At 36.6% G+C, this 11,248-nt stretch overlaps 1 non-coding gene across 1 annotated transcript; it reads right to left on the bottom strand.

Moving 5' to 3' along the window:
* Nucleotides 1-9,967: 9,967 nt before the first annotated feature.
* Nucleotides 9,968-10,069, bottom strand: LOC127134118 (small nucleolar RNA R71). Its single transcript, XR_007807886.1, has one exon. It is a non-coding gene; the product is annotated as a small nucleolar RNA R71 (small nucleolar RNA).
* Nucleotides 10,070-11,248: the final 1,179 nt, after the last annotated feature.

Genomic DNA, 11,248 nt, shown 5'->3' with positions numbered 1-11,248 from the left:
CATTTACAAACTACCATTCTATTAAATAAAGTTGAGCTTTTATCCAATTGTTTCTACTCTTGTTTAATTCAGCCAAATAGATTTAAATTTTATTATGATCATTTTTGAAATTTAAAATTTTAAAACAATAATCATGTTTTCTTAAATATATAAAAGCAATTACTTTAAGCAATTGATTTCATTCAAGAGGAATATCAACATCGGTTTGAAAGCAGTAAGCCCTAAATCTGGAGCTTATTGGTTCTCCCTAAGTAGTTGCCATGATCCCTGTTTCATCCCTAACATCTTTTGAGTATCCGATGTTTGTTTGTTTGCCCAACCAAGTCCGTCGTCATCCCCAACTATGTTTGTTATCCTCCCTCGGGTTATAGGCATTTTATTGCAGCAATTTGCATGGTGTTGGCAGAATTATGGACCGCCACAAGTCGCCATCAGATTCGTCCCCAGTCAGAGTTTCTGAGCAGCCATTTGTGTTCATCCCCTGCAGGGTTGTCTCCCATGTGATATGGTGTTGACCTAAAATTCCCCGCGGAGTTGACAGTAGTTTCCTCAGCGGATCCTCTCCTTTCTTCCCCGGCCAGGGGCAAGCCTTCGAGGCGTTCGATCTCTTCTCCTGCAGTTGTTTCTCCCTTTTGTGGATTGGCCGAGAATTGTATTAATGATTCAAATCATCGACAATTATATCCTTTGCGATTGTTTTGTCAGCATGATCACTACATATACATATACATATACACCCATATAACTTCATTATTGCATTTTTGCACCTTGTGATTCATTATTATTTTGACTCTCTGCTATGGTGGTACTTTATCCCCACGCAGATATGGCGTGTCTGTCCTCTTTCAATTGTAGAGTGTCATTCCCTTAAGTAGAAAGACTTTAACCTTTCTCATATTCCCCACTGAGATATTTCCTCGTGGAAGATTATTATTTCAGTTTCCTCCCCAGACGATTACCTGGATGAAACCACTCCCCTTGAGTTATATCCTCATTGGGTTGAGTCTTGATTGACCATTTCTTTCTAGATCTTCCCTAGGTAGATGCCTTTGGTTATCTAAGAGTCTATTACCTAATAACTGGTAATATTCTTCTTAGTTTGCAGTTTGTTACCTCTGTCCAATACCAAGCAAGAGTAACCCCTTTTCTCCCCAGTGGATTTTGTTTTTATGTTTCCCAGGAAGTATATCCTTGATATGTTCATCCTAACCGATGTCAGATGTTTTCTTCCCCTAGCTTTGAGTTTATCCTTGATATGTTCATCTTAACCGGTGACGGATATTCTCTTTCTGGTATTCTATCCAGTAAAAAGGTAGTTGCAATCCCTATTTTTGTTCCCCAGAGAGTTAATCCTTGATATGCTCATCCTAACCGATGACAGGTTTCCTTCTCTTTGCGGTCTTCTGTCCAGTAACTGGTAGTTATAAATCCTGCTTTTCTCCCCTTTGTAGAGTTTATCCTTGATATGTTCACCCTAATCGGTGACGGATATCCTCTTTGTGGTTTTATATCCAGTAACTGATAGATATAATTCCTATTCTTCCCCTCGGAGTCTATCCTTGATATGTTCATCCTAACCGGTGACGGATATTCTCTTTCTGGTATTCTATCCAGCATTCGATAGATGTAATTCCTACTTTGTTTATGTGGTTTATCCTTGATATGTTCATCTTAACCGATGACGGGTATCCTCCTTAACACCCCAGGCAAGTTTATCCTTGATATGTTCATCTTAACCGGTGACGTATTTTCTTTCTTTTGAGACTATCCTTGATATTTCACCTTAATCAGTGACAGATATTCTCTCCCCTTCGGTCTTCTGCCCAGTAATCGGTAGTTGTAAATCCTATTTTTAACTTTTCCCCCGCAAGTCTATTCTTGCCCAGTATCTGGTAATGAATACGCCTCCTGGATGCCCTCAGCGAGTCATCCTTAATATGTTTACCCGAACCGGTAACGGATGTTATCCCTGTCATATTTTCTTATCCCCTTACCCAGTAACCGATAATAGATAATATACTTATGTTACTCCTGTGTCGAAGATCATTTCTTCCCCAGTTGAGTGCGAGTGCGCATTTCCTTAGTGAAATCGCCATTTTCCTGCTTGGCTCGAGAATTTCAGCTTTTGCTCTGATCTACCCGTTTTCCCCATGTCGTTCTTTTTCCTGACCGAGTCTTTCCATTGATTTATTTTTCATGGAATCCCTCGTAATCCCCCAGTAGTTTTGAGTCGTAGCCTGGCCTACGCACAACCTTTTTATCCCCTCAGAGTCTCTGTTTCCCCAGTGAGTTTTCCTTACGGAATGCATTACGCTCCTACGGACTTTTGGTCTCTTCAGATTCTTTTCCTTTGTGGCAACATTTCCCTTAAAAGATTTATTTTAACATTCACATCATATGTATCATGAGGTCTCTTAGGGACCAAAATTTGTTTCTATATGTTGTTATTTAAGCCCATTCTACGGAGTCGATACGAAGACTTTAACCTTCACCTCCTCAGTTAGAATGTCCTTAAATAGGGGCAGCTGTAAGACCCCAATTTTGACCCTAAGATCCCTCATGCTATTCTCATCATATGCAATTTTGGGATCACACCTTGGCATCCTCTTTACCCCTCTCTCATTGGGTTTATATTGGGAGAAATCACCAAGCACGATTTGATTGTATCATACTTTGTATTTTTATCATTTTACTAACCAAAATACCAAAAATATGACTTTTCATTTGTCTAACTCTTTTATTGGTATGGCACATGCTCACCTTTGATCTATCAAGCTCATATCTAGGGTTTAAGACCCTCACTACTAAGAGCTCAATCAAGAATCATCTATAATGGCTCTAGGCATCATATATGGATCCCCATGATCTTCACATGTTATTTTGATTAAGAAATCATCAAGAGTTTGGAGTTGGTTTGCCTTGGAAACCCTAATTCATCTGGGTGTCTTGTGTAATTTCTTCAACAAGCTTCTTCAACATTTGATCCAATATTTCAAGGGGTACTTAAAATTTCATCATATTATACATATATGATCTCCCATGAGTCCTAAAAGTCAAGATAATTGCAAGCTAGTAAGTTGGTTGATCGTGGTTGACCAGAGGAATTCATCTGATCAAAACTGGGGTTCCCTAAATCCTATCTCCTACATGTTTTGTCATAAGAAAATCATTCCAATATAAAAGTTACTCAAAATGACATTCCAAACAACTTTCATGTTGAGGTCAAGACCTAGTTTTGCTTGGAAAGTCATTTTTTATGGTGAAAGATTATAGGTCATTTTGTCTAAACCCTAATTTGGAGGTCAACTTCCCAAGGCCATAACTTGATCAATTTCTATGAGATGAAAGATTTCCTAGTTTCACAATCCATTTAAATACGTCTACTTCAACTTTGATGTTTGGAGGAAGAGCTAATTCAACTTTTATTAGCATGTGATATGAGGATACATTATAGGTCATTTTGAACCAATGCCATTGAATAAGTGATTTTCCTCAACTTCAAAAATGCATAACTTCTTCATATTAAATCCAAATGAGGTCAAATTTGTTACCATTTTGAAAGACTTTGAGAGATATACAACTTTTATGAAGGAATGTTTCTCATTTTAAGCTCAGATAAAACGTTAGCCAAGGTGGAATAAGTGAACATATGGCTTGACACTTAGAAAAACATTTGACATGTTTGATTTTCCAAACTTCCACGTCAATATTCACCATGATACAAGCTTCAAATGAAAAAGTGTTCAACATGAAAGTTGTTCCTCTTGATCTAACCTTTCCAAAAAGTTCAATTTCATACGTTTTGGACAAGATTTGAATGCGCTGCGCATGGCTTGAACATTGCATCATCATTTGGCAAGATTGAACTTCAAATAGCCATGCACAATTGCCTAGAATTCCAACATGACTTCAGCCTTGCTTACACTCAATTATGGGTCAGATGGAGTCATTTCATAGGCCTATACACGCCCATGCACCCCATGCATCACAAATTGCTAATTTTGGAAGTTCACTTCAAGTGTGCAAATATCAATTGAATTGGCTATAAATAGAACCCTCCAAGCTCAGAATTAGGGACCCTGCGTGCCAGCTTTGAATCCACACCTTCAAACCCTTCCATTTGAGAGGATAAACCTGAGAATTTTCATTGGAAATTGAGTTTGAATCTCACTATTTTGAGATTCAAATCTCTAGGGATCCAAAGCCTTTTGATCATTCTAATCTACTCCTTCAATCATTCAGAGTAAGATCAAGCACAAGCAAGAGCAAGACCAATCAAATTCAGACCTATATTGAAGGTATTTTCCAGAAATTTTCATCTCTTCGATTCTCACTTAATTTTCCATAATTCTCTTGGATCTTTGGTTGTCTGAAGTCCTACCAATGTATGCAATAAGATTGAGTTGCTTTGAGGTCAAATCGAAGTAACTCAGGTCGTGCACCTCAAATTTTAACTCCTTGTATCTCTCAATATACTTGGAGTTAGGATGAATTGATGCCAGATTCGAGCTCAGTGCCATTTTTACTTTAATATCATGCCTTCTTTTTTTATTTTGGTGATGGTTGTGATTGAATTAGTCCGGTGAAGCTCACAGGAGAAGGAGACCGGAGTTGTAGCTCCGGTGGTGATTTGGCAGGTTCAGAACCATAGGATCCATTTGAAATGATTTAATCTTAAGCGTTGGTGTAAATGACCATTGTTTTGGCGCGCTGACTAAAAACCATTGTGGATTGCGCGTTTGTGAACACTTGATCTGCCACCTCAATTAATGAGGGAGATCAAGTGGTCCACGTTTTTTCTGATTATTTGATTTTCATTTTATTTGTTCTATTTTCATTAATTCATATTAATTTTAATATTGATCCAAAAAATATGAGAGTTTCACCAAAAAGAAATTAAATAAATTTCTCTTTCATTTTCTGAAAATTATTTTTTGGATCATTATTAATAATTTTCATTATTTAATTGATTTTGTGAATATTTTTAATTGTTTAAAAATACTTTTAAGTTTCCAAAAATTATGAAATATTTTCTCCAAGGTCTTTTGACCTTGTTTGACCTATGATAAATCTCATGGCCATTTCTTTGGTATTTTTATGAAATTTTAGGAATTTGACAAATCATAATTTAATTTAATGCATTATTTAATTGATTTTAATTGTTTAATTGCAAAATAAATTGTGTTGAGCATTTGATATTGACTTGTTGAGTTTGACTTGTGTTGTTGGGCATTGGTCAAGGTTGATTTGACTTTGTTGAGTTAAAATCATTGGATTTAGGGGATTGATGAAATGTACATTTCATCTCCCAAAATAAATAAATGATTTTAATTTGGTAAAATTCCTCCTTTGACCAATTTGTGTTGATTCCATTTCCCCTCCCTTTTTATCTCATTACCCTTCTCTATTCATTCATGTCATGGACCTATGATATCTCCATATCCTAAGGTTAGTTGATTGAAAAATCAACATGAGTGTGGATGAGATTAGGTCCACCCTTTTGCATATTCTTTTTAAGTGTGGTATGTTTTAGGAGCATGGTTCATAATACCATGTCTCTAACATGCATTAACACTAAAATTTCTATTGCCCGACCTCAAATAGTTGTGACTTCTACATAAGTCCAATTACGATTGCTTAACATAGCGCTAAATTTGTGACACAAAAGGCATAGCATTCTAGTAAGTGAGATTGCAAGTCTCCCCTCTTTCATGGTATTGTATGGAAACTTGGCCTTTTTTCCTTCCTTTAGAAGATGTCTTGGTTCAAGGATACAAGCTTGTGATAAGTAGGTTGAGTGTTTTTCAAAGAATGACTTAAACAAAACAAAAGCAAAAGCAATACTAACTTCTAATCAACTAACAACTAACATTTAATTTCAAGCCATTTACTGTTATGCACTTTAATTTTAAGTCTTTATTCATTTGCCATTATTCATACCATTCAAATTGTTTACTTTAATGTCATTTTCACTTTGGTCATTTGAGCCATACTTTGTGAATATATTGTGTTTGTATATACTTGTTTGTGTTTGTGGTCTTTTAACCTTAATGTACATAATAAGAACAAAAAACCCAAAAAGACATTTTGTGTGGACTGTTGGTTTGCTCTGAGACATTGGACTTAGAATTAGGCAACACTCCCTTATTTCCACCATCAGATCTGATTCATCAGATTACCATTACAAAGAAGCAGATTTCATTCCTCTCTTTGCTCACAAAGATGGTCCGTTCCATATCCCAGCGAGACTTATCGTTATTCTGATCTACCATTCTATTTGTCAGAGAAGAAAGAAGCACATGAGAGAATGTGTACTGAATACTCTAGATTCTTGGATAGCAGTTGTTCATCTTGATCAAATGGTTACATATGTTGCAATTGGTTTGGTGGATTTCGAATTAGGTGCGGAAGAGCGTAAGGATCTTTTGATTGGCCATCTAGGCAACTATTTGGGTTAAGTAGTTTTGCTAAAGATGCACAACTGCTGATGCCAGCCTAGTCTGCAATGGCAGATAAATCCTTTGGTGTTCGCAAGGCAACAGAAACTTGTATTACTGGGATACTAAGAGTTAGTGGGCATGAAATGATTGAAAAGGTAGTCAAAGACATTCATGGACCAGCTCTGGCACTTGTTCTTGAGAAGCTCAAACCATATGGAGCTTTTCAAGAGTCATTCGAGTTAGCTAGGTTAACTTCTATAGGCATAACATCAAAAGGTATTACTAAAGGTTGGGAAATCAACAGCGAATGGTGTTTCAAAACCTGAAAATAGAGTTGTGTCTTTGAAGGTCGGGGCGATAAAGGACGCAAAGTCTGAACCAATATCTGTTCAAGATATAGCAGCCCAAACTCAAGCCTTGCTAAATATCAAGGATACGAATAAGGTATTATTGACTGAAGTATTTACCCAACATCACTTCAAATTTTTGAAAGATGTATGCTTAAACCGTCAATGGGCTTGAACGCATTAATTGACTTTTTTTCTTTCTCTTCCAATTAAGTTAATTAATTGATTAAAAATTTTCTTAATTAGTTTAATTTTGATTAATTAATTTTAATTAATTTTAATTAATTTTAATTAATTTTAATTAATTTTAATTAATTTTAATTAATTTTAATTAATTTTAATTAATTTTAATTAATTTTAATTAGTTTTAATTAATTTAATTATTTAATTATTTGATTTAGTTAAATAATTTTGATAATTAATCTTAATTGACTTAATGAATTGATTTAACTGAATTTTAATAAATTAATTTTAATAATTAAATATTGATCATTTTTTTCATTATTACAATTTCAAACCATCCTCAAACTCGATTTTATTCAACTTCATCATCAACTCATTTCAATTTCATCGATTCAAAAATCATAAACTACTTAAATGTCAATTACTTCTCGATTCAATATCGAGCCCCATTTTCATACCCTTGTAAGTCGATCACTTTTATGCATCACCATCAACCTCACATAGCTTACTCTTGGGCTTTCTTACAATGAAACCCATTCGGTTATTAATTAATCGAGTAGATGATTGATACACTCACTATAATCTAATTCATCCGCAAACACAAATTCAAACCTCGATCCAATGTCGAGTATTTTATCCAAATCAAATTAAAATACCCAATCACAATCAAATACCATTTCATTTTGGAAATGAAAAGGGGGATGGCTTTGAGTTTTCAATTCCTCTCCTCGGTTATTTGAATATGAGTTCTTTTACTCGGTTAGTCAAATAGTCGTCATTCCTAATTCACCTAAGCACAATCAAATCGAATCATTTTTTGAATAAGAAACGAAAAGGGAGATGACTTTGAGTCTTCAATTTTTCTCCTCGATTTATTTGAATACAAGTTGTCTTACTTGGTTAGTCAAATAATTGTCGTTCCTCTACAAACTTCCAAACCCCGATTAAATCAAAACACTTTCACAACAAGTTAAATGAAAAGGGAGGTGACTTTGAGCTTTCAACTTCTCTCCTCAGTTGTTCGAATACGAGTTCTCTTACTCGGTTAGTCGAACAACTATCATTTTTCCACAAACATATAACTTAATCAAAATATTTTCATAGTAAGCTAAATGAAAAGGGAGATGACTTTGAGCCTTCAACTTCTCTCCTCAATTGTTTGAATACGAGTTCTCTTACTCGGTCATTCGAATAATTGTCATTTTTTCCGTAAATTAATAAATTAATCAAATCATTTCATAATCAAAAGGGAGATGGTCTTGAGCCTTCGATTCCTCTCCTCAAATGCTTGGATATGAGTTGTCTTACTCAGCCATTCAAGTACTTGTCGGTTATCTAAAATACATCGACCATATACAACCTTATTTTCATAATCACTCAGGTGAAAAAGAAAGAGGTCTAGAGTCTTCTATTCCCTTTCCCTATTATTAGGATACGAGTTGTCTTACTCGATTATCCGAGTATTCGTCATCCATTCAAAACACCTTAATTATTATTAAATCCCTTCTATAATTAAGGATGAAAAAGAAAGTGGACTAGATTATTTTATTTCCTTTCCCGACTATTAGGATACGAGTTGTCTTACTCGACTATCTGAGTAATCGTCATCCAACCAAAAAACATCTCAACCAATCAAAACATCCAACATATTAATACAACTTGTCACCCCCGTGTGACCAAAACTCTTTTAAAAAAGAACACTGTTAATCCTTTCTAATGCGCACGACAAATTACTCCTTAAGCCTCCGCCGAGAGTAGACAAGCCAACGTTTAGCCTTTAGTACGCGATCTAAACAGTTGTTCGGTAAAAGACACCAACCAACCGTAGTTTCCCGAACTACGAATGCTCTGATTTCCTTATTATATCATAAGGATACGTAGGCAGGAGATTGTTGTATCTTCGCGAGCACACTAATAAAAAAACCTCCCCTTTCTCCCTTCTGAGGTTCTCATCCATTTCTATTTTCAATATATTTATAACTCGAATAAGACAAGCAAACATAAATTAACACTCAAAACGCAAATTGAACTAAAAGGTTTCCGTTGAGTACAACGGACGTGAGGGGTGATAATACCTTCCTCTTGCGTAATCCACTCCCGAACCCGAATATGGTTGCGACGACCATTATTCAATTTCCTAAAGGTTTTATCGATATTTTCCTATTCCTTCATTGGGATAAATAAAGTTCGGTGGCGACTCTGTTCGAACGTAATTTTTTCCGCGACCATCGCGAGGAATCGTATTTTTCGAGATGCGACACCTGCATTTATTATTTACCATTATTTTGCAAACCCAATCTCTTTTATACCGCCTTAGATAAACACCGTAACGCTAGTAATCGATAGATTGACGATTGGTCTCTATGGGATCGATATTCTTTTATATTACTTTGACTTTATTCGTGCACTTGCGAATCCAACACGACCAAAGTTTTTGGCGCCGTTGTCGGGGACCAACTTCGTCAAATTTCGTACCCGGTTGTTACACTGTCTAGACTAATGCATTAGCCGGTAAATGCGAAGAACCCATAGTACCGGAAATTTAGTAGATCCTTTAGCGGAACCCGAATGTTATACTCGTACACGTCTCTTACTCATCCGAATTAAGAAAGCTATGGCCGAGAATCGCGATAGGAGACCTCTTAAGGAATTTTCCCAACCCTCTGACGAGGAACCTAGTTCGAGTATAGTAAACCCCCTTATTCCTGCTAACAATTTCGAACTAAAACCGTCTTTGTTGCAATTAGTGCAACAGAACCAATACACGGGTTTCGCTACTGAGAACCCGAATCAACATTTAAAAGTTTTTATCCAACTAGCCGACACCTTTAAATCTAACGGCGCTTCACCCGATGCGATCCGTTTAAGATTATTTCCTTTCTCCCTCAGGGATAGAGCACGTTTATGGTTAGATTCACTTCCAACTAATTCAATAACTACCTGGGAAGACCTTAGGAGAGTATTCCTTGATAGATATTTCCCCCTAGTAAGATTGTTGTTCTTCGAAACCAAATAACTAGATTTACTCAAAACCAAGGAGAATCGCTTTTCGAAGCTTGGGAGAGATATAAAGAGTATGCTCATACCATGGCCTAGAACAATGGCTGATCGTCCATACCTTCTACAATGGACTCCATCATAACACCAAGAAGAGCATCGACGCTGCCGCTGGTGGCGCGCTGATGAATAAACCTTATCCCGAAGCTTGTGACCTAATTGAGGATATGGCCCAAAACCATTACCAATGTGGAACTGAATGAGCATCAATAGAGAAAAAGGAGACCCAAGGTGGAATACATGAGGTAAGCTATCTAGACATGATGCAGGCGAAAATGGACGCTTTAGCCCTTAGGATCGAGCATATGTCTACAAACGCTAACACCGCAACAGTAGTGCACACATAGTGCAAACTCTGTGGATCTAAAGGACATGAATCAGCGGAGTGTAACCTTTTGAACGACCTGAACACCGACCAAGTGAATTACGCCCAAGGTAACTCATTTTCAAACACTTACAACCCGGGATAGAAGAATCATCCGAATTTTTCCTATAAAAACCAGAACCCTATCCAAAATCATGCACCTCAGAGACCGCAAGGTTATCAAGCCCAAAAACCAAACCAACCTATGCAAGTTTTGCCCTGGAAGTCTAACCTTGAGAAGATCATGGAGAGCTTTATATCGGGCCAGACTCAGCAAAATAAAGAATTCCTAAACCAGAACATTCACATAAACGAACTTATAACATAATTAGGAACCAAGGTTGATTAGATAATCACTCACAACAAGATGCTTGAAACCCATATCTCATAGGTAGCACAAAACCAAGCCCCACAAACTACACATGGAGGACAATTCCCTGGACAACCTCAACCAAACCCTCGAGGGCAAGCTAACGCTATCTCATTACGAAGTGGAACTGCTTACGAAGGGCCTCAGAACCCAGTGATGAGAGAGACCAAAACTTCTAAAGAAAATGTACCTACCAACCAATAAGAAGAACTGGAGGAACCTGAGAAACAAACCAACCAAGAAGGTGAAGCCAAGGATAAAACTTACAAACCACCACCCCCGTACAAACCACCAATCCCATATCCGCAAAGACTTAAACAAACTAAAGTCAATAACCAATACAAAAGATTTATAAAAGTAATAGAGAAGCTTCATGTAGAGATTCCTTTCACCGAAGTATCACCCAAATTCCGTCTTACGCCAAATTTCTCAAAGATATCTTAACCAACAAGCGTAGGCTTGACGATCCAAAACCCTTGGAATGCAA

Source organism: Lathyrus oleraceus, chromosome 3 (assembly GCF_024323335.1).
Source record: "Lathyrus oleraceus cultivar Zhongwan6 chromosome 3, CAAS_Psat_ZW6_1.0, whole genome shotgun sequence".
Taxonomy (NCBI): domain Eukaryota; kingdom Viridiplantae; phylum Streptophyta; class Magnoliopsida; order Fabales; family Fabaceae; genus Lathyrus; species Lathyrus oleraceus.
The sequence above is the reverse complement of the archived record's forward strand: the minus strand, read 5'-3'. Positions and strand labels throughout refer to the sequence as shown.